Source organism: Staurois parvus, unplaced genomic scaffold (assembly GCF_062004578.1).
Source record: "Staurois parvus isolate SC_StPar_1 unplaced genomic scaffold, SC_StPar_1.0 ptg000581l, whole genome shotgun sequence".
NCBI lineage: Eukaryota > Metazoa > Chordata > Amphibia > Anura > Ranidae > Staurois > Staurois parvus.
Window position 1 is genome coordinate 9316793 of NW_028318377.1, and position 21633 is coordinate 9338425.

The window sequence follows — 21633 nt, forward strand, 5'->3', positions numbered from 1 at the left end:
TTTCAGGGGCCGCAAAGCATGGCAATCTTGCCCAGCTATTAGAAAGAACAGAACAGTTCACAAAGCGGGTCTTATTTAGATATCTTATAGGCTGGAAAATATGCAACATATAGAATAGAACTATTACTCTTTTTTTTATTTAGCGGCTGTATGTTTATTATTATTTTGGGGGGAGTACATTTAGGGTAGTGAAGTTAATTTTATTGATTGTATAATTACAGTATGTTAAAGTCTAGCTCTATCTTTCCTTTCATTTCTTTCCTTCTCTCCTTTCCAACTATTTAAAATAATTTAATGTGAAAAGTATGAAGGATTTACTCATGTCAGCCTCATGTTTATGGTTTATGTACTTTAGGCTGTTATTGGGTACATTACAAATATTATATTATTATTATACAGTATTTATAAAGCGCCAATAGTTCGCTCAGCGCTGTACATTACAAAAGGGGGACAAAACATGTGACAGAACAATACCAATACAATGCAAAACATGAGGGGATAAAGGGCCCTGCTCTTTCGAGCTTACAATCTAGGAGTATTTTCTCTATTATGTCTTTAAAAGTTTTTTCGTTTCTTTGAGTTGATTAATTTTATTTTGTAAACAATTTAATTTTGATTTTTAATTTTATTAGGTAATCCCCCACTGTAGAGAAGCCTTAGAACCTTTTGTCAGGTTTAATGTTGTTTGTGCCCTGATAGAAACAATTTATTTTCCCTTTCATTTATTCTAAAGCTGGCCATGCACTAGTAGATTTCCAAATGAATGTTCATTTGAACAATTGTATGGAAATCCGTATGTAAATTCTTAGTATATTCAATGACTTGACGAATATCGTTCGAAAGTACTTAACCACTTGAGCTCCAGAGGATTACCCCCCTTAATGACCAGGCCTCTTTTTGGTACTCGGCGCTGCACTAATTCAACTGATAATTGCGCGGTCATGCAATGCTGCACCCAAACGAAATTTACGTCCTTTTTTTCACACAAATAGAGCTTTCTTTCGGTGGTATTTGATCATCTGTGCGCTTTTTATTTTTCACGCAATAAACAAAAAAAGGCCAAACATTTTGAAGAAAAACAATATTTTTTACTTTCAGCTATAAAAAATATATAGTAAACTCAAAGTTGTTTATAAATTTAGGCCAAAATGTATTCTGCTCCATGTTTTTGGTAAAACAAATCCCAATAAGTGTATATTGATTGCTTTGTGTGGAAGTTATAGCGTCTACAAACTATGGTATAGATACTGCAATTTACGCCATTTTTCTGCTATACAGCGCTGCGCTAGTTTAACGGACAATTGCGCGGTCATGCAATACGTTACATAAATTAAATTTACATCCTTTTTTTCCCCACAAATTGAGCTTTCTTTTGGTGGTATTTGATTGCCTGTGCGGTTTTTATTTTTTGCGCTATAAAAAAAAAAGGCTGACAATTTTGAGGAAAAAAACCCAATATTTTGGACTTTTTGCTACAAAACATGTCCAGTAAACAAAAATGCAAAAATCAAATTTAGTCATAAATTTCTGCCAAAATGCATTCTGCGACATGTCTTTGCTAAAAAAAAAAAAAAACCAATATGTGTAAATTAATTGGTTTACGTGAAAGTTATAGCGTTTACAAATGGCGGGAAAGATACTGGGATTTTTAGGTTTTTTTTATACTAATAATGGCGGCGATCAGCGAATTATGGCGGCGATCAGGGACTTATGGCGGGACTGCGGCGGACATTCTGACATTGGGGGGTACTGACTTGGGGTCACTGACATCCCCAAAAACACTAATACAGTGATCAGTGCAAAAAAAAAAAAAAAACACTGACACTGTACTAATGGCAATGGGGAGGAAGGGGTTAACTTTATTTTGCAGGGAAGGGTTATAGGAGTGAGGGGAGTGTTTTACTAGGGGGCGGGGGTGTGTACTGGACGGGACAAGGCTGATCAAGAAAGGGAAACTGTTCTTTCTCGATCAGCTCATCCTCGAGCTGACAGGGAAGTGACAGACAGCACAGCTACTGCAGCTGTGCTGTATGTCACTGTTTGCCGACGATCGCCGGGAAACAGCCGCTAAGGACCGGCTGTGACCCGGCGACTCACATCTGCGGCGGTGATCGGTGAGACAGATAGGGCAGCGGCACGCCTCCTATTTGTTTACAAAACACACATTTTAAAACGTGGTTTTGCCTGCGAGTGCCGCCGTATATCTACAGTGGCTGGGCGGCAAGTGGTTAAACATTTTGTTTTGATTTTTAACATTCAATTCTGGAATAAATAGATTTTCCCAAACAAAATCTACATTTACTGTTAGAAATTTGTAGGCTACATGTTCTTAAAATAAAAATGTTTGAAGTAAACTCGTGTATGGCCAGCTTAACATTTGTTGAATAGAAAGAAGGTAAGGAAGAATCTCCCTAAAGAAGACAGAAATAAAGGAAATGTACTGAGAGAAATATGTGGCTTGAACTTGCAGACTTCTATTACAGGAAATGTTACATAATACAGGCAGCGTTCTGTGGACACCTTACCATCACACTATATGTGCTTGTTAAACATCCAATTTCAAAACCATGGGCATTAACCACTTCAGCTCATTGGGGTTTTTTTAACTTCTTTTGGCAATATTACTTTACAATAAATTCTTTTCAATGGAATTTATAGACAAATAGATCTCACTTTGGACAGATTTTTTCCATAGAACTGGAAGTAAAAGGATATTTCCCAAAAGGAAATAGATGGAACAAACAACAGGGGCATTAACTCCTTACTCTATCAAATATGACTTCTACTACAGTCCAGCTGCCTCCTGGGATATCCACGTCAGATATCACAGGAGGCATCAGCCTACAGACAGCAGCTGGATGTTGTGGGCTTTTGAATCATGTCTCAAGAATATGACTTTTATCAAGACATACTATTATATGGCAAACAGCTCAGCATAGCCGGATGCTAAGAGTTAATTTTGTCTTGGTTGAACCATCAAGAATTCTAGTTAAAGAACTGGAGAGAATGGGGGAAGTAAGACTTTTCCAAGACAATAAGACTGTTTGAACTGTCAACAAGGACTATTTGTATATGGAGGTTGAGAAGAATGCACATACAGAAAGTCAAACACATAGGACTTTGACTTGTAAACATTTCAACAATAATGAGACGGGAACTCAACTGGTTGAAAGCTTAACCAAAACCTGTAGAGTGTGATGAACCAACAGACCTCTGAAACTATTACCATATACTATTGTTCACCAAGGGTGAAAGCATTAACAATTGTTTACCATGAGTCCAATACAAGGACCAGGCAAATAGAGAGTTTTTTTTCCTACACAGAGAAAATGTTGATTCTGAAACAAAGAGGTGAAATTCAGGACATTTAAGTCTAAAAGTTCACTGTATATAGTTACAAAAATATACTACAAAAACAGATTATAAATAAGATGTTATAGATTTTAAACACCACTAAATACTCAGCAATGGGAACTATATATCACTAACTTGAGTATTGAGATGATGGGAAGTAAGATGTATTATAAACTAGCATTAGTTACATGTCTTATCAGGAAACAAACAGGATGGTATTTCAAGAAGGAATAACTGAATATACACCTATATTCCATGGTCCCTATTTAGAATATCATAGGTATGATCACTGCTATATCTGGAAAGAGCCGTATATTTTATTCCTGAAATTACCTTAAGATTCCACCCAAGGTATGAGTCATCTCAAATGCTCACATTGTTCTGTGATACATGACCGCCACCTGGCGGGCAGGTGAGAAATAGCTTATGTACACACATTTCTCAACTAGCCAATCAGGAAGCCTGGTGGGAAGGTATCTTAGAACAATGGACTAGTGGATATAAAAGCCCATGTGCTTTAACATGAAAAAAAAGAACCCTCATAAAGACCTCATGGGAAGACCTGACATCGGAAGAAGATCTCTGCTGAATAACTACTCTTCCATCTTTTCAAACTTCCTAAAACTTTAAACCTCTAATCTTATAACTTCCTACATTCTCCCCTACTGAATCTATCACTTGCCCTATATATCAGTCTAAAGGCGTTCCACTGCCAGCTAAATCCACGGGAGAGTTGCCTAGTCTGAATTCCGGGTGTGGTGAGATATTTATTTGATTTTCGTATTAATTATTTTCTTTGTTGTGTGGAATCATAAAATTACCTTAGTGTATCATAACAATATTGGGTAGTTAGATATATGTAGAAAGATACTGTGTTACTGTTAAAAATTGTTTATTGCCATATTATAAAATTTTTCATCTTTCATAATTTATTGAATATTAATAACCAGAGTATCATATATCAAGGGCTTGATTCTTGCAATCCTATGGCCACGGCTTGTAAGAATATAACCTTTGAGATATTCGAAATTATTAATTATTAATAAATTTAATAAATATCATATCATTTAAAATTTGTGATTGATGTAATTAGTTAGAGACCTTATTATTGTGTCTTACATTGGTAGGATATATTTTTGATTGTGTGTACCAATATTCATTTATCACCAGTCTTTTGCGTTTTGTGTTAATATATATATAATTTTTGTACATAAATAAATTTTTATATTTATCTATTATAAGGCAAATTTTGTGTGTATGGTACGAAATCATATTGGCTAAAAGAATTCAAGGTATAATAATAAGTGGTGATCAAATTATCAAGGTGTCCAAATTATTGGTCTACTAAATATTTGCCGTATTTTAACGGCTGGAGGCACTGTAATATTTCATCTAAGGGAAAGGGACACGCCCTTTATAAATAATATATATCCTTACATAAACCACCACAGGATAAATTTGGAGGCACTGCTGAGATCCATAGAAATCGTACCATAACACAAAACGCACTGGTGATTGTATATTTGTACACTTTATCAAACATATATTTTGTATCAAAATGGCATCCAGTAATCACGGATCCACCTCTTCCAAGCATAACGAGGAAAATATGGCGGCCCAAGGTATTGAGGAAGAAACTCTGAAGCCAGCCCGGAAAGCTGTCGGTGCTTGGCAGAAGTATGTTGAATGTGGAGTAATAGATTATCTCCGCAAGAGATTAGGTCTGGGGGATAGCAATAATGAATTTGTGGATGAAGAGAAAAAGCAGGCTATGAGCACATTTGAGGACCTGTTCGACCAAAAGGGCCAGGTTGTTGGGTTTTTAATAGCATTTGCTGGAGCAGAAAGTGATAAAAGCCGTGACAGACTTCTCCTAGAAGCTTGGCCCATGTTATGGTTTATGACCGCTGGAGCTGCCCAGCGAACCATGACTTTAAGGGAAGAGTTGTCAGAGGCCCGCTTCTTGTTAGAAAGTAAAAATCAGGACATTGAGTCTTTGAAAGGGAAGCTTGGTCATGCCGGTATTCGTTTAGACGAATCCGAGAAACATTATGATAGATTGGTCGGAGACTTTCGAAGTGCTCAGGACCTGTATGAAAGAAACTTTCAGGAATTAAAACAACTTCAAAAGAAGTATCAGGACTTAAAAGATGAGGTGGAGTACTTCAGATCAGAGAGGTTATCTCCTGTCAAAATTAAAGTTCACCCAGGGGATAAGCATGACCAGTCAGAACTTACCTTGATAAAATCTGAGCAGAAAACTCTGGAGGAGCAGATTATAAGGTTGACGGCCCAAATAAATTCTGGGGTCCAAAGACGGACCAACCCAGTCAAGCCAGAGGCTGATGAGCGGAGATACCCGCATCACAGCAAAGTATCTGATAGTGAGTCAGGGTCAGAATATAGGTCACCTCCTAAGCTTTCAAGATACACTCCAGAGCGCTCTGAAGAAAGATATGAGGTTTCATATAGGCAGGAAGGGAAATCCCAGGGGTCATTCAGGAGATATGACACCCCAAAGGTCATTAAGTTCCTGAAGGACACTGTTCCTATGTTTTCTAAGAAAGGGTCCCTTGAGATCACCGAACACATGAAAACATATGAACAGACGTTAGAGATTCTGGGCATTAGAGATGACCACACCAAAATAGAATTGCTGCCATGGGTGTTTGAAGAGAAATACCGGCAATTCTTTGAGACCTTGAGGGCCTATTCCAATCAGTCCTGGAGAGAGGTTAAGCATAAGTGCCACATGGAATTTGGGCCTTATAAAACTGTAACCTCTGCCAAGGCTGCGGCCTACAATTTAAAGTGTGGTCCTCACCAAAGCCCTGCAGAATTTCTGGCTGTCCTCAGAAATGCCTATTTCCTGGCTGAAAAGGATCCCAATCCTAACCAGCCAGAATTCAAGACCCTATTCTATGAAGCATTACCTGCTTACATAAAATTGGGACTTGCAAAGGATTACAGAAAGGGATGCTCTCTTGATTGGTTGGTGAGAGAGAGTGACTATTTATTCTCGATCCAACAGTCCAGTGAGGGCGGGATAAAAAGAGAACCTAAAAATAGCCCCAAGATAGTAGCAGCCACTACCGTTTCCCCTCCAAATCCAAATTTGCAGGCAGAGAAGAAATCATATGCGGAAGTAGTCCGTGGGGGTAAAACCAATGGTTCCCCTAGATTTGTACCTCAAACCCAGCAAGTGAAGGAGGTCCATAACTTTGCACCCCAAAACCAGTGGGTAAGAAAGGATCGACAAAAGCCAGGGAACTACGGTAGTGGAAGTGAGAAGAATAAAAAGTATGGTAAGGGTCAGTACAGTGATGAGAACCAAAGGAGTCAATGGTATCCTCAGAGGTTCTATTATCCTCGCCAAAACCAACATGGGAATTTTTATGGGAACCCCAATTTCAACAGGCCCCATAATCACAATAAGAATCCCAATTTTAATAAAAACTCCGATTTCCAAAGATTTCCTCCACGCCAAGAACACCCTCAGGCTCAAAGGGGGGATACAGTACCCCAGGCTCCCTTTAATAACAGGGAGACCCCAAAACCTCAGAGAGAACAATGGCGTCGGGACCAGAGCAGTAGTTCTGACTCTGAGTCTCATTACCAGTCTCGTCCAAAATACAAGCGCAAGTATAGGAAAAGGGAGAATCAACAGAATGACTCCTCTGAGCGTATTGGACAAATAGAGGCACAGGTCAGCAAAATGGCTGAACAAATGGACAGGCTTGTCACTCAATTTCCATCCAATCCTTTTTTAGGAGCAGCTCCTGTGACCAACCAAGGGTCACAGAATTAACAGGCAACCAAGCCTTAAACCAACAGGGGAGGACACTGAGTCAAATGACAGGAGATGTGTGCCCCGTCCCTGACACGCCTACTAATGGAGAAGCTAGTTCTCAGGCAAAGGGGGACCAGTTGTTGGTTATTAATGATTCTCCTGTTTTTCAGTGTCCATCTATTGCCCCTAATATAGTCGCGGCATCGGAAGTCGTCGGGATTGACAAGCCAGACGGAGCATCAACTTCTAGTTGTGCTTCTGTCTTGAGACAGTCCAAGAATCCCACCAGGGAGGATAAGGGTAATGTGTCCACCACATGCGGTGAGATAAGAGCCAGTCATAGGTTATTGAAGGGCCCACAGATTTTCAACCACACTAATTTCATGTGTGAGCTGACTGAATCTGATGGGAGATATTATGCCACGGTGCAGGTGCAGGATGCCAGTGATCTTTCGATTGTCGGCTTAATAGACACTGGATCCCAAGCAACCATCATGTCACAGGAACATTTTGACAAAGTGGCGAATGTCATGCCCACCAAACCGAGACTTAAAAGTTTTGACAGCTCATTGATTGGTGTAGGTGGAGACCCGTTACAAGTCATGGGTACCGCCTGGCTTAAACTGAAACTGGGTAATAAGGAACTGAGACACCCCATCATCATTGCTAGCATATCACAGCACCACATGATAATTGGGATGGACTTCCTAAAAAGGCTGAACACCATAGTTGATTGTGTGAACCAAGTCCTGTGGTCACAGGTAAATACCCCAATTAAATATGGGAAACTTAAAACTCCCCATTCCCGACAACACTGCCACCTGGTGGAAGAAAGGCCTGGATCATTAGAAATCCATTTCAGGAACAGCCAACTTCCTGATGTAACGGTTATCAAACCTGATGACTGTAACCCTATCAGAAGAGATGAGGAACACATTTTTAGAATTCCCCAAGATAAAATCAAAGATATTTCCCTCCAAGATGACATCCTTACGATATCTTTTCATCAGGAGGATAAACCAAGAAAAGGGGGAGATCACACCCAATTCTTGACAGGTATTGAAAGGGTTAACAGCGACTTGTTTATCCCCATCCGGATAAATGGTCTTAATAGGTCAAAATATGCCAAACTAGATTTGAGACAGGAACACAGCTTTGTAAGCCATGGGTTGATAAAACACCTGACCGAAATGGAAATGATCCGTTTCTCCACACCTCAGCGTCATTGGATTTCAGACTCCCTTGATGACTCTGATGATCACAACTCAATGGCTAGGTGTCTCTTAAACGTCACTGTAGGAAACAAAACAGCCACCCATGTGTTCCTAGTCTTGGATAATCCCCAAACTAAAATTTATTTTGGCAACGATGTATTACATCGCTTTGCAATGCAAGTCGACCTAATTAATGACTGTTTATGGAGTCGACTAAAGGGGGACCCCGAAAAATACCAAAATCTGGACTTAGCTTTAAAATCCCAGCAACAGATGCCTTATGCTGTTGAAGTCCAGGTAGCCCAGAAGATTACAATTCCTAAGGGCATAAATAATTTCATACTCCCCATCCAAGTTAAAAAGGGACATAGACTGAAGGGGTCAGATGCATTAGTATGCCTCTCCCATAAAATGCAGGGGGAGGGACTGAACATTACACACACGCCCCTAGTCAACACGCATCAATCCCCGATGTACATTTACATACATAATCTGTCCAATCAGGACATTGTCTTACCCAAAGAGACCCTTATTGGTCTAGCGGTAGAGACTGAATATTATACCTTTGGGGTCACTAACCAGGTGATTGGACTCCTCCCCGATGAATATTTGTCGGAGGAACAATTAATTGAACAAACATTCCATTCACTACCAGAGGGTATTTTCACCATAGAGTCCATTTATCCATTCGATTCTAAAGATGGCACCTGTCGAATCGAAGAGACATCAATTGTCTTTGATCACCCAATCAAAGAACAAGAGTACCCCAAAGAACCTGGATGGCAGGAGAACACACACACACATCACATACCCAATGACCTCACCACGAAACTGGAAGAGGCATATGAGATAGGTCAGCCGGAAAGCTTTCCTGGATTCAAGGAGTTAGTGGAAGAGATGGTGGCCCTCGCCGACGCGTGTGCCAGTGATCTCGACCGACAATTGCTCCGAGAGCTTCTCCTTGAATTCCAAGAGATCTTTGCCAAGGATTCTTACGATTGTGGGACTACTGACCTACACATCGCTAGGATCCAAACAGATCCAGATGCCCCACCAGTATTTGTAAGACAGTATAGGTTACCATTAGCTTCCTATGAATCTCTAGCTGAGATTATCAGGAAGTTACATGAAAGGGGTATAATTAGGCCCATCCACAGCTCCTACAACCACCCGATCCTGGGTATTTTAAAACCCAATGGACAATGGCGTTTGTGCGCTGATCTCCGTCAGCTGAACAAACGTGTGTACATGTCAGGATGGCCTGTCCCATACATAGACCAATGTCTAGCCCAGCTCCAAGGATCCCAAGTTTTCACAGCCTTGGATTGTGCACAGGGGTATTGGACCATAAAGGTGAGTGAGGAAGACCAATACAAACTGGCCTTCAGTTTTGGAAATCGACAATATTGTTGGGTACGAATGCCTTTCGGATTCATAAATTCCGGACATGAATTTGCTGTGTTCATGCACAAGGCCATGCCAGACGCCTTTGAAAGGGGGACGTTGGCATATGTGGACGATATCCTGATCAAAAGTACTGATATGGCCAAACACATTACAGAACTTCGGCATGTCCTGGGCCAATTAAAAGCAGCAGGAGTAAAACTGTCCTTACAAAAAGCCCAGTGGTGTCGCACGAAGGTAAACTTCCTAGGCCATGAAGTTACTGCTGAAGGTTTGAACCCACAAAAGAAGAAAGTTGAGGCGGTTCTGAACTGTAAAGTCCCTACTAACCTTAAAGAATTGAGATCATTCCTAGGTATGGTAAACTACTCGCGTAAGTTTATTGATAATTACGCCGAGATAAGCAAGCCGTTGCTTCACCTACTGAAGAAGGATGTCGGATGGTCGTGGGGTAAGAAACAGGAGGACGCCATGAAGGAATTAAAGGAACGTCTCACACAAGCCCCGTGTCTCGGATATCCCGAAGGGGGTAAAAATTTCTATCTAGAGACAGGGTTTACGCAGGTAAGTATGAGTTCTGTTCTTTACCAGAAACGTGCTGATGTCAGTAAGGTGATTGCCTATGCCAGTAAAACTTTGTCCCCGGTTGAAGTAAAGTTCAGTGACTGTGAAAAAGCTCTATTGTCCACCGTGTGGGCATTACAGAATTTCCGCAGTTACATTCAGGGAGAGAGAATCATTGTTGAAACGGCACACCAGCCTTTACAGTATTTAAAGAGTGAACGTATCAAGGGAGGAAATGTGTCTAATAGCCGCATCACTGCTTGGACTTTGTCTTTGCAAGGGTGGCCTCTTGAAATTCGGTACAAACAGAACAAGGAAAGTCCAGTAGCCCAGGGCCTAGCCGAGCTCCATGATTGTTCCGCAACTACGCCTGCTATGGAGGGCCCGGACACTGACTTTCTGGAAGAACAACTGTTCTCTCCCTACAAGGTTTACGATGAAGAATACTGTAAACAGCTGCCGTGTGTATATGTGGATGGTTGTGCTTTTCATCACAAGGATGGGGAACAGCTCCAACTAGTGGCAGGTATTGGAATCGTTTGGACCCAAGGTGTCACCCCAATTTCTGTGGGATACAAACTTAGACCAAAAAGCAGTCAGGTTGCTGAACTTACTGCAATTCTTAGAGCAGTTGAGATGGCTATAGAGTTCAACATCAGAGAGTGTGCCATCATAACCGATTCCAATTATGTCAGGAATAGTTTTGTGGAGTATTTCCCTAGGTGGAAGCGAAACAACATGAACAAGAGTAATCACAAACCCGTGAAACATGGTAAGCTCTTTTGTCACATCGATGAACTGGTAAGGTCCAATGATCTCACCCTGCACTTCAAGAAGACCAAAGGCCACTCCAAGGTTCTAGGTGCCGAGAAAGAAGGGAACGATCTGGCCGATTCTCTAGCCAAGGAAGGGGCAATCACCGGTGAACTGTTAGACATTGATCAATTTTTAGGTACCGTACAGGTTGAAGCTGTCACCAGGCAACAGGCCAGAACAGCTGGTGATCCGAATGCATTACAGTGGAGTCACGATTCTCCTAGTGAGGATTTAATTACTGCCCAAAAAGAAGACCCAATAATAGGCTTGTTTTATAGTCATATAGAAGATCCCAACCAAAATCCCATAAATAAGGAAGTATGTAGTGGGAAGGAGGATTTACGTATCTTAATGAAATCCAAATCCCAATTCTCTTTATACCAGGGATTGTTGATACGAACCTCAAAGGGTGGCGTACAACAATGGGTCGTCCCACTTAAATTTAGAGGTTTGATGCTACAGCATGCCCATGATGCTCCCACTTCCGGTCATCGTGGAGAGAAGATCACGTATGAGATCCTGCGGGATTATGCCTACTGGCCTCATATGTTACGTGATGTGAAGGAATACTGCCAAGGTTGCCTAATATGTCCCCAATTTCAACCTACCAAGCCAACTCACAGAGCACCTCTCCAGAAGAGGGGGATATGTATGCCTTGGTCAGACCTTCAGATGGATTTTATTGGGCCAGTAACAAAATCTTCACGAGGAAATCGGTATATGTTAACAGTTACATGTTTATTCACCAAGTATGTCGAATGTATACCAGCACCAAATAACAGCTCCGAGACATGTGCTGCATTGCTAATAAATCATGTATTTTCACGTTTTGGTTTACCTCAGAGGATAGAGTCTGATAGAGGATCGCACTTCACTAGCGAAGTGATGGCCAAATTGTGGAAAATTTTGGGGGTTAAAAGGAAATTGCATATCGCCTATCGGCCAGCCTCTAGTGGTGGTGTAGAACGATACAATCAGACCATCGTTAATGTCCTTAAGAAATTTGTTAAGGAAACAGGCAAAGATTGGGATGTCAAGCTCCCGCTGGTCCTGATGGCGTTGAGGGCTACTCCGAATACAGTTACAAAAATGTCATCTTTTGAACTGATGACAGGTAGACGGATGGTACTGCCCCAGCACTTATTGTATCGCACTACAGATCAAAATTTGATCAATGCTACCACCACACACCAGTACATAGAGGATTTACGTAAACATCTGCAATATGCTTTTGCCTTTGCCCAGCGAAATTTGGAAAGAGCTGCAACTAGTGCTAAGACATACTATGATCTCAAAACCTCCAAGAAGGAATATGAGATTGGTGACAAGGTCTATCTATACAACTTTGCAAGAGACCAGATCAAGGAACGGAAATTCCTTCCATCTTGGAAAGGTCCGTTCTCTATCATTGATAAAATCTCTCCGGTCGCATATAAATTGCAGGTTACCCGGTATGGTGAAATCAGTGATAGATGGGTGCACATCAATCAATTACGTGCTTGCCATCCAAAGTCTCAATTGCAGTTGTTGGAAGACTAACCCACCAGTTCCTATCTGGAGATATTGAGATCATTATTAAATTTCCTTTGAACATATAATCCATCTTTTGCCTTACAGGATCCAGTAATATAATTTTATGTATATCCATTACTCAAACTGTTCATTTTAATAATTTAGAAAGGAAGGCCCAGACTGTGATCAGACCGGCGATCGGAGGTGTCAATGACCAGACCCTAGAAGGAAGCTATAATGTCCTGTGGGAAAGACCAGATGCCAGAGATCGATCCGGAGACGATAACCAGATGTCCCAGGCCACCAAGGGCCAGTCCAGAGGAAAAGACCCGCCTAGGAGACCGTCTAAGAGACCTGTCGTGCGGAGGACCCATGGACCCCAAGGTGGATGTGCCAGGCCGGCCTCATCACAAGACCAGGATCGTCATCAGAAGTGTCCATCTAAAGACGCCGAGTCAAGTTGAGGACCAACCAGCATTACCGCTGCCATTTTATTATAAAAAAAAAAAAAAAAAATTTTTTTTTTTTTTTATTATTTCATTCACTTCACCGGAGAAGACGAACGATCACTCTAACCAAAAGTCCCACTCATGTTTTTCGATACAGACACCCCTCTACGCGTGCCTATACCCCAAAACAAAGGGGGATTTGTTGTGGGCTTTTGAATCATGTCTCAAGAATATGACTTTTATCAAGACATACTATTATATGGCAAACAGCTCAGCATAGCCGGATGCTAAGAGTTAATTTTGTCTTGGTTGAACCATCAAGAATTCTAGTTAAAGAACTGGAGAGAATGGGGGAAGTAAGACTTTTCCAAGACAATAAGACTGTTTGAACTGTCAACAAGGACTATTTGTATATGGAGGTTGAGAAGAATGCACATACAGAAAGTCAAACACATAGGACTTTGACTTGTAAACATTTCAACAATAATGAGACGGGAACTCAACTGGTTGAAAGCTTAACCAAAACCTGTAGAGTGTGATGAACCAACAGACCTCTGAAACTATTACCATATACTATTGTTCACCAAGGGTGAAAGCATTAACAATTGTTTACCATGAGTCCAATACAAGGACCAGGCAAATAGAGAGTTTTTTTTCCTACACAGAGAAAATGTTGATTCTGAAACAAAGAGGTGAAATTCAGGACATTTAAGTCTAAAAGTTCACTGTATATAGTTACAAAAATATACTACAAAAACAGATTATAAATAAGATGTTATAGATTTTAAACACCACTAAATACTCAGCAATGGGAACTATATATCACTAACTTGAGTATTGAGATGATGGGAAGTAAGATGTATTATAAACTAGCATTAGTTACATGTCTTATCAGGAAACAAACAGGATGGTATTTCAAGAAGGAATAACTGAATATACACCTATATTCCATGGTCCCTATTTAGAATATCATAGGTATGATCACTGCTATATCTGGAAAGAGCCGTATATTTTATTCCTGAAATTACCTTAAGATTCCACCCAAGGTATGAGTCATCTCAAATGCTCACATTGTTCTGTGATACATGACCGCCACCTGGCGGGCAGGTGAGAAATAGCTTATGTACACACATTTCTCAACTAGCCAATCAGGAAGCCTGGTGGGAAGGTATCTTAGAACAATGGACTAGTGGATATAAAAGCCCATGTGCTTTAACATGAAAAAAAAGAACCCTCATAAAGACCTCATGGGAAGACCTGACATCGGAAGAAGATCTCTGCTGAATAACTACTCTTCCATCTTTTCAAACTTCCTAAAACTTTAAACCTCTAATCTTATAACTTCCTACATTCTCCCCTACTGAATCTATCACTTGCCCTATATATCAGTCTAAAGGCGTTCCACTGCCAGCTAAATCCACGGGAGAGTTGCCTAGTCTGAATTCCGGGTGTGGTGAGATATTTATTTGATTTTCGTATTAATTATTTTCTTTGTTGTGTGGAATCATAAAATTACCTTAGTGTATCATAACAATATTGGGTAGTTAGATATATGTAGAAAGATACTGTGTTACTGTTAAAAATTGTTTATTGCCATATTATAAAATTTTTCATCTTTCATAATTTATTGAATATTAATAACCAGAGTATCATATATCAAGGGCTTGATTCTTGCAATCCTATGGCCACGGCTTGTAAGAATATAACCTTTGAGATATTCGAAATTATTAATTATTAATAAATTTAATAAATATCATATCATTTAAAATTTGTGATTGATGTAATTAGTTAGAGACCTTATTATTGTGTCTTACATTGGTAGGATATATTTTTGATTGTGTGTACCAATATTCATTTATCACCAGTCTTTTGCGTTTTGTGTTAATATATATATAATTTTTGTACATAAATAAATTTTTATATTTATCTATTATAAGGCAAATTTTGTGTGTATGGTACGAAATCATATTGGCTAAAAGAATTCAAGGTATAATAATAAGTGGTGATCAAATTATCAAGGTGTCCAAATTATTGGTCTACTAAATATTTGCCGTATTTTAACGGCTGGAGGCACTGTAATATTTCATCTAAGGGAAAGGGACACGCCCTTTATAAATAATATATATCCTTACATAAACCACCACATGGAGAAGGACCGATCTGGAAGGGCGGGCTGCAAGAACCCAGACAACTCTCAATGATCTAAAAAAGGTAGATGTCAAGAACGGAAAAAGTATTTCCTCATATTTGTAAATTAAATGATTTACAGAGGAGTGTTTTATTTGTTGATTTTGATATATTAAAAAGGCCAAAAAAATGGAGACTTTATTACCACTTTAAAAACCAGACAAGACGCAGAGACTGGCCAACAGATTGGAATTTCTATGGTCCCAAGACCTGATGCAAGCATATCAGCAAATGGAGACCATGCAGGTTTAGCTGTACCTACACAATGTGCTGAACCAACTTCCCAATTCTCTTCTACTAGGAGAGAGTGACCCAAGTCTGTCTATGCACACCCATCAAAATGTTATATTTATAAAAAACCACTGACAACCAAAAAGTGAACATTTCTTGTATCAGTGTGCTGGATGGCATAATGTATGTCTACAAGTGGCATGAAATGGGCAGACTTTAGCCTTCCAGAGACCACAGTGAACTGGTTTCTGAAATTAGCTGGCTGTATCATACAGTACATACACTACATGGCTAAACGCTGCCAAATTATTGAGTCCAGGTGCACAAAGGCAGGTCCATGATGACACCGTTTATGGAGTTTGGTGTGACATAACTCACGTGGTCAACACAGAATCCTGAATTCAACCCTACTGGCAGGATCACAGCTGAGCTGAACGGAACAGACAAACAAACTTGTAGTGTGTACCAAGCTGAACATTCAGTTGCTGGCTTCAAAACAAAAAAGTATACAACGTCTGTGTGTTTACTATAGTAAGCAGTCACAGTCTGAGAAGAAAAGCCTGTCCCCTGACAGCATTGTGCAGTGAAGGACCCTTGCTCTTTCTGTGGAAGCAGCGGTTGTTCTGCAGAGGACAGACCTATAGCTTTGGGATCAGCGACACTCATGCACCTTGCAGATTGGAGAGTTCTGTCTCTGACTCAGCAGTGGGGTATCAGATCGCTGAAAGGCAACCGTTGCCTCCACACAGCGAGAAAGGGTCCTTCTCAGCAGCATTGCAGATAGAGGACAAAATGTTCTTTGGTTTTTTGTTTTTTTTTGTTACAATATTTTTGTTTTGATGCATCTTAAATGTATTTAGCGGATTTATACTGAAAAATATGTTGACTTTTACATTTTCAAAAGGAGAACAGATATGGCAATCCCCTGTAATTGTCTCAGAACAGCAACTTAAAGTGATTCTAAACCCACTTAATTTTCTTTAAAATAATAAACATGTCATACATACCTGCTCTGCGCTCCCCTCAGGTCCCCCTGCTGGTGGTCCTGGCTCCTCCCCCTTTGCCAAATGTCCTCATAGCAAGCCACTGGCTATGGGAGCACTCGTGCAGGTTCACTGCCGAGCCAGCTCTGAGTGTCCATTGACTCACAAAGCACAGCCTGGCCCGGCTTCCTCCTCACTGGCTGTGATTGACAGCAGCAGAAGCCAATGGTTCCCGCTGCTGTTTCTGAGACAAAAAGGAGGGAGAGAACAGAGACATGGAATATTGATTTTTGCCAAAATGTCATCTATCCTTCTAGTGTAAGATCTGAAATTACTAAGAATAAACAGGTGCTCTGGATAGGCAGTGGATTGCTGCTGACAATGTATGTGTGTTTTGGTTATAGAACTAAACTGCCCGAGTGATGCCTGCTGTAGTACTCTAGTGATAAAACATGAAAAGGAACCATGGCTTACCTTGCGCCTATGATCCCCAGGTAATCCAGTAACCTGAGAAATGGCTTTTTCTTCTGCCCCATGGTCCCAACTTCCTACTGAATCATCTCACACACTGCTCAGCTCACCGGACCATCACTGATCAAGGAGAAACCAGCAGGAACCTTAAACCAGGAGAAAATACAAAAAAAGAAACAACAAAATATATAATACATTTCACACATACCAGCCTTTATATAATATTAACCTCAAACATATGGCTGAAATATTTATACAGGTCTTATCTGACAAAAGGATTTGTATTTCTATCCTTCCAGTCCTGAGATCTACACAGCTCTGCCACACAGCACAGTCCTGTTTGGCAGGGCAGGAACCCCATTTTTTTCTGCTGCAGTTAACGAACACTTACAGGTCTTGCCTTTCCCCCAGCCTAGGACTGAACAGTAAAGAGAGAAGCAGAAAGCCGAATCTTTCTGTCACGTCCCCTTCTCCTCCTATCAGCACATGAGCACAATCAACTGGTCCCTTGTACTGCTTCTCTCACCCCCCCCCCCCCCTTAGTCTGATCTCTGCTGCAAAGGACTTCAAGAAGCTGATAATAAATCAAATTTCAGCTACTGTTTGCATTTCAAAAAAATAATTTATGGATATATTAAAGTGGAGCTCCACCAAAAAGGGGAAGCTTTGCTGGTTTGCCTCCTCCCCCCCTCCACTGCCACATTTCGCACTTTTTTGGGGGGGAGCGGGTCCCTGGTTCTGGCATGCCCTCCTCTTTCCCCCCCCGCAGTCTTCTGGGACACATTACAGGTCCCAGAAGATTGCTGGACCATTCGGGAGGCGCAGTACAACTCGTGCATGTGCAGTGGGCACCCAGCTGTGAAACCACAAGGCGTCACAGCCGGGTGTCCACAGTTGCGATGCTGGCGCCAGGGGGAAGAGACAAGCGGGAGAAGGGACGGCATGGGCGACAACATCACTGATCCTGCTAAGACACAGTTCAATATTTTAATAGGGGTAGAAAGTAGAACTATAGGCAACATTTTTTTTCACTTTGGATAGAGGAAGGGAGGGTTATAACCCGTCAAGTTTTATTTTTTGCTATCTGTGTCCCAAACAGGAGAAATAGAGAGGGGGAATCTTCCAGGGACACAGACAGCAATAGAAACCTGACAGGTGTTCTAATCCCTCTCCTCTCTACCCAAACAAAAAAAAAAAAGTGTTTCCTTTAGTTATACCTTTAGGCTTTCTAATCCCAAGAATGAAAATACTCCATAATACTTGCTGCCGGTATTCTCACCTTCCAAAGCATTTTAGTTCATGGACAAGTTCACCTTTTGATAAAAAAAAAAATGCACATTTTATACGCAGGTAAAAAAATGTGTATTATTGTTTGCTGCAGAAGCCTGGAAAGCATTGCACCAGCGATAGGCAGATGACTGATGCCATGCAGGTCTCCTGCAGATCTGTCAGTACATCTGCTCGCCCCATACAGGATGTACAAACAAGCAGATATACTGACAGGAAGACTGAATGAACTACCCCAGTGCTCCACAGTGCCGTGATAGTTCATTGAGAACTACAAGCTGACAGCCGCTAAGTCTGGGGACTAGTAGTTTCTCATTCACAGAGGAGTGACACGGCCGGGCAAATGGAGTCCCACACGGCCACATTTTTAAAAAATGTGACAGCTATCAGGGAGAAGATTGCTCACTAGCTGACAAAGCTGGTGATCTGCAGGGAGCGGGGGCCAGTGCGTTCATAACATGTTACACTCTGAATATGGGGGGAACATGTTACAAAAGGGGAATTAGCCTTTAACCACTTGCCCTCCAGAGGATTTACCCCCCTTCCTGAGCAGGACATTTTTTTGCATTACGGCTGGTAAATGGTACGGTGGTATATGATTGCCTATGCGTTTTTTATTTTTTGCACAATAAAAAAAAAAAATAGACTGACAATTTTGAGAAAAAAAAAAACAATATTTTTGACTTTTTGCTATTAGACATGTTCAGTAAAAAATTTTTAAAAATCACATTTCGTCATAAATTTAACCGTTTCCATACCGGGCACTTTTACCCCCTTCCTGACCAGGACATGTTTCAGGTTTCAGCGCTCTCACACTGTGAATGACAATCATACAACATTGTACCCAAACTAAAATTTTATCATTTTCTTCACACAACTAGAGCTTTCTTTTGGTGGTATTTAATCATCGCTGGGGTTTTTATGTTTTGCTAAATTAACAAAAAAAGGCCAAAAATGTTGAAAAAAAAACCCACATTTTTCTTTGTTTCCGTTATAAACGTTTGCAAATAAATAATTGTTCTTCATAAATTTAGGCCGAGATGTATTCTGCTACATGTCTTTGGTGAAAATAACCCAAATTAGGATGTATTTTTTAGTTTGTAGGAAAGTTATAGAGTTCACAAACTATGGTATAGATCTGAATATCGATCAATCCTGAAGTACTGACAGCCAATCTAATTTCTTGAGGCCCAAGAATGTCAGAACAGTACAGATATCCCCCAAATGACCCCTTTTTGCAGAGTAGACAGTCCGACGTACTTCATAAGAGGCATGAAGTTGTATTTTTTTTGTCATAATTTTTCGGAAAATGAAAAAATAAAAAATATTTTCACAATTTTTTTTACATACTGTCACCAGTGCAGTACAGCGTCATCATATAACTGGCATGGCGGTGATCAGGGACACTGACTGGTGACAGTATGAAAAAAAAATATATATAATTTTTTTTTATTATTTTTAATTCTTTATTACGATTTTTTTTTCATATTTCACTATGACCAAAGTAGTACAATGTTACCATAGTAACATTGTACTGCTTTGGGGAAGTGATCAGTATTTTTTTTTTTTTTTACACAATTTGCTTACAGCAAAGAATTACTTTGCTATAAGCAAGCATTTACCTGAATGACATCGATTCATTCAGGGGTTTTTTTTTTTGTGCTTAGCTGTGATTTGGCCACAGCTAATCACATGACAGCTGGGCTGTGATTAGCCCAGCTTGTGCATGTGATCGCTGTGACCAATCACAGCTACACACACTAGTATACAATGGATGGCATGAATGAAGCCATCCAATGTATACAACTGTCATGTGACCTGCTGTGATTGGTCATAGCAGGTCACATGTTATCGGCAACGGGCCGGTACTCAGATCTGTCATCGGCCGTGTCCGAGGTACACGGCCGGTGACAGATCGCGCCGCTGCGCGGCTCTGCAGGCGCGCAAACTGCGCATGCCTGGGAGGATGCCATATGGCTTCCACCCGGAACGCTAAGGGATTTGGCCGGGCAGCTAATGGTTAAGCCAAAATGTATTCTGTGACATGTCTTTGCTATGAGACAATATGTGTAAATTAATTGGCTTACGTGATATTTATAGTGTTTACAAATGGCGGTATATATACTGGGTTTTTTTTTTTTTTTTTACTAGTAATGACGGCGCTCAGCAACTTATAGCGGGACTGCGGTGGGCATGCTGACACTGGGTGGAACTGACATCCCTAGGGACACCAATACAGTGATCAGTGCTAATAAAAACCACTGACACTGTACTAATGGCAGTGGGGAGGAAGGGGTTAACATGTGGGGCGATCAAGGGGTTAACCTGTGTGCTGTGTTACTATGGGGCTGTGTGTTAGTGCTTCACTGTAAGCACACTGCTTTGCATGGCTGTGCTATGCACAGCCATGCAAAGCAGTGTGCAGGAGCTGACAGGGGAGAGAACTGTTTTGTTTACAAACCATTCTTTACCCCCCCCCCCCGTCGGAGATGTTCGGCAATCACCGACCGGGACCGGGTGACTGATAGCCACTGCCGTGAATTGTGGTGCAGGTAGGGCACACGTGCGTCCCCTACCTGGCAATGCACAATCAGGTATATACACGTGATTTTGTGCACCCGTGCCGCCTTGTAGCAGTACTTCTGCTATAGGGCGGACGGGAAGCGGTTAATACAAGACTGATGTTTACCTTCCTGGTGACACCTCTGGCACATGTGCATTCTAACCAATATTCTCAGTATCCTGAAATGCTGCGATGTGAAGACACCTTTGCTCTAATGACATGATCACAGATCTCCAGTATAGGTTCTCATTCTCACAAGCCTTCCTCTGTTTACTTCCCTGAAACACCATGTGACAAGCAACATCACAGGGGCTGTGTCATCACTTAGGCTACTTTCACGCTGACCTGCGGCAAAAACACATATGCATATTTCACACGTTTATACCGCGGTTGCTGTGCGTTTTGTGGTGTGTTAGATGTGTTGCATTACAAAGCATATTGGTGAATAGCTGGTTGTTAAGGACGTCATCAGGTACTGGCTTCCTAACCACTTGACAACCAGCCTATAGCCGAATGAAGGCCACAGCGCGGTTGTCCAGTTCTGGGAGGGCATCATACGACATCCTCCTAGACCGCGCCCTCCCGCGTGCCCCCAGCGGCACGCATCTGGCGATCTCCGTGATTGCTGTGTCCTATGGACACAGCTGATCACGTGATGTGGTAAAAGGGCAATCATAGCAGCCTTTTACCACATGATCAGCTGTGTCCAATCACACAGCAGATCGCTGGGTAAATGCAGTTGCTGGTCGTCGGCTTCACTTTCCTCACGCTGCCACAGTGTGAGGAAAGTCCTGCTGATAACCGGCAA

General features: G+C 41.2%; 1 pseudogene across 1 annotated transcript in view; it reads right to left on the reverse strand.

The window, feature by feature from the left end:
* LOC149450185 (fatty acid-binding protein, liver-like) overlaps positions 1-17040 on the reverse strand; it is a 28100-nt pseudogene extending 11060 nt beyond the window's left edge. The window contains exon 1 of the transcript XR_016315290.1: positions 16979-17040. The product of XR_016315290.1 is annotated as a fatty acid-binding protein, liver-like (transcript). The remainder of the gene's footprint in view (positions 1-16978) is intronic.
* Positions 17041-21633: the final 4593 nt, after the last annotated feature.